The sequence below is a fragment of the Pyrgilauda ruficollis genome, unplaced genomic scaffold, assembly GCF_017590135.1.
Source record: "Pyrgilauda ruficollis isolate IOZ18807 unplaced genomic scaffold, ASM1759013v1 scaffold1749, whole genome shotgun sequence".
Taxonomy (NCBI): Eukaryota; Metazoa; Chordata; class Aves; order Passeriformes; family Passeridae; genus Pyrgilauda; species Pyrgilauda ruficollis.
The window spans coordinates 1-2,939 of record NW_024516420.1 but is presented as its reverse complement, the minus strand read 5'-3'; the positions used below and the strand labels follow the sequence as shown (position 1 = coordinate 2,939).

Below are 2,939 nucleotides of genomic sequence, written 5' to 3'. Positions count from 1 at the left end.
CCACGGACAGCCCAGGGACATTGGGGACAACCCGGGGACACCAGGGACAGCGGGACACCGGGGACATCAGGAACACCAGGGACAGGGACACCTGGGGACACTGGGGACAGCCCCAGGACAGCACAAGGACAGCACAGGGACACCGGGGGGATATCAGGGGGACACCAGGGACATTGGGGACACCAAGGACATCAGGGACAGTCCGGGGACATCCCTGGGGACAGGGACACCGTGGGGACATCAGGGACAGCCTGGGAACATCAGGGGGACACCGGGGACGTCAGGGACACCGGGGGAACACGAGGGACAGGGAACGGGGGGTCCCCAGCGGCTGCTCGGCCGCACCGGGAGGGGCTGGGGTGCCCCCGGGAGGGTCCTGAGTGGGGAAACCGGGGGGATCAGGGTGGGTTTGGGGGTTTGGGGCGGTGGGTGCGGGGAACCGGGGGCTCTCCCGGGAATAACGAGGCCGCCGCGCGTGGGAGAAGCGGGGGGAGGGATTCCCACGGCGAGGGTGGCGGCCGCGGGACGGGGATGGGTGAGGGGGCTCCATCGGTACCGTCGGCATCGCTGCCGCCCAGCGGCTCCGGCTGCGGCTGCTGAGGCTCCTCCGCCGCCATCGCCGCCCTGCCCGCCCCGCGCCGCTTCCGGGTCAGCGCCCGCCGCTTCCGGGGCACCGCCCGCGCCGCTTCCGGGAGCGGGAGAGGCTCCGCCCACGATGGGCGTGGTCTGTGCGGTGGCCACGCCCCTCTCCCCTCATGGCGGCGCCGCCCTCAGGGAGCGATGGCGGCGCTGGGGAGCCCCGGGAGCCTCCGGGAGCCCCGGGAGCCGCCGGGATCCGCGGTATGGGGCCCGGGAGCCGCCGGGATCCCCGGGATGGCCCCGGTGAGGGCGGCGAGGAAGGCCCGGGAGCCCCCGGGAGCCCCGGGACGGTCCCGGTCAGCCTCGCCCTGAGGGTCGGTGCCTCGGTGAGCCCCGCGGCTTTGTGATTTTTCAACGAAAAAGAAATGAAGGAAAGTATTGATTCGTTTTTAATTGGAGCAAGGAAAATAGCGGAAAAGCGCCGGTGAAGGGCTTCCCCTCCATCTGAACGGTTATGGTGGGGAAAAAAAAAAAAAGGTTTTGTTTGTGTTTAAAATCCTTTTCCTCTCACTGCCCGCATTGCTCCTGGGGTTACGAGGACGAACTGGGAGGGACTGGGAGGGACTGGGAAGGTGAAATTGTTCTTTATGGAGCAAGCCTTGCTCCCCCAGTGCTTTCTTTGGCACCGCCCCGTGCCCAGGTGTGCCCCAGGCACCCCCCGGTGTCCCCCAGGTACCTCCAGGTGTCCCCCGGGTGCCCCCCAAGCTGCCCCCCAAGTACCCCCAGGTGTCCCCAGGTACCTCCAGGTGTCCCCAGGTACCCCCATGTGTCCCCCCAGCTCCCTCCCAGGACACACCCGGCCAGGTGAGCCCAGGTAGCGCCTCCCAAAGCGACCCCCGGCAGCGCCGCCCCCTCCTCATCCTCGCTGCTCGCGCCGGCAGCAGCCAAAACTCCCAAAATCGCCCATTTTCTCCATTTTCTCCATTTTCCCGCGGCTCCGCCGCGCAGCTTTAAAAATTCCCGCGCTGCCGGGCGGAGGGGCGGGGTTATGCAAAACAGCAGCGGACAGCGAGCGAAAAGCATGCTGGGATGATTTTTGGGGGGGAATTTTGGGGTTTTTTGGGGTCGGATCGTGCGGGATGAGAGAATCAGTCACTGCGATGAGATTGGTTAATGGGCGGGGTTATGTTAATGAGATATTGGGTTCATAACAAGGATCATGACGGACGCGGGAAAAATTTGCGGGCTGGGCTGGGAAAGAGGCCGGGAAGGGCTCGGGGCGCTCGGCGGGCGCGGCGCGGGGGTGTCCGTGAGGTGCGGGCGGGCCGGGCGGGGCCGGGCTTGGCGGCGGGCTGGGCTCGGGCATCGCTTCTCGGCCTTTTGGCTAAGATCAAGTGTAGTATCTGTTCTTATCAGTTTAATATCTGATACGTCCTCGATGAGAGGACTTTATATTAAACGGATTTTTGGGCTCGGGAGTTGGACCCGGAGCTTGCTCCCTCCGCTCCGCGCATCGTCCCGGTATTGCAGTGCCTCCGGGAACGGTGCACCCCCACGGGGACCTTTACTGGTGAAAAACAGAGTGAGTCGTGATTCTATCGCGATATGGGCCCGGCATTGCAGTGCCTCCGGGAACGGTGCACCCCCACGGGGACCTTTACTGGTGAAAAACAGAGTGAGTCGTGATTCTATCGCGATATGGGCCCGGCATTGCAGTGCCTCCGGGAACGGTGCACCCCCACGGGGACCTTTACTGGTGAAAAACAGAGCGAGTCGTGATTCTATCGCGATATGGGCCCGGGGTTGCAGTGCCTCCGGGAACGGTGCACCCCCCCCGGGAACCTTTACTGGTGAAAAACAGAGTGAGTCGCGATTCTATCGCGATATGGGCCCGGGGTTGCAGTGCCTCCGGGAACTGGTGCACCCCCACCGGGGACCTTTAATGGTGAAAAATAGATCGAAAAACGCCTAAAATGGGGCGAACTCGAGGTTATATCGCGATATCAACTACGGTTCTAACCATTGCTGTCCGTCTGCAGCTCACTCCTGTGTGCACTCCCCGTCCCGGGATTGCGGCGCCTCCGGGAACGGTGCGCCCCCACGGGGACCCAGATTGGTGAAAAATAGATCAGAATCAGTTAAAATCATGATTCTATCGCGATATCAGCCACGGTTTGCCAGTCCCTGTCCCTCTGCAGCTCACTCTGTGTCGCACTCGCCCTCCCGCTGCGCCAGCGAGCGACTGAAGCAGGGCAGAAATCGCGATGGAATTCCTGCAAACCCGCATTTTAGGAGTTTTCACCGTTCCCGGAGGCACTGCCATCCCGGGCCCATATCGCGATAGAACCACGACTCACTCT

The 2,939-nt window shown here is 63.5% G+C and overlaps 1 non-coding gene across 1 annotated transcript; it reads left to right on the top strand.

Annotated features, from left to right (window-relative positions):
* Positions 1-1,943: 1,943 nt before the first annotated feature.
* LOC121351837 lies at positions 1,944-2,134 on the top strand. The gene has a single exon (XR_005954845.1). It is a non-coding gene; the product is annotated as a U2 spliceosomal RNA (small nuclear RNA).
* Positions 2,135-2,939: the final 805 nt, after the last annotated feature.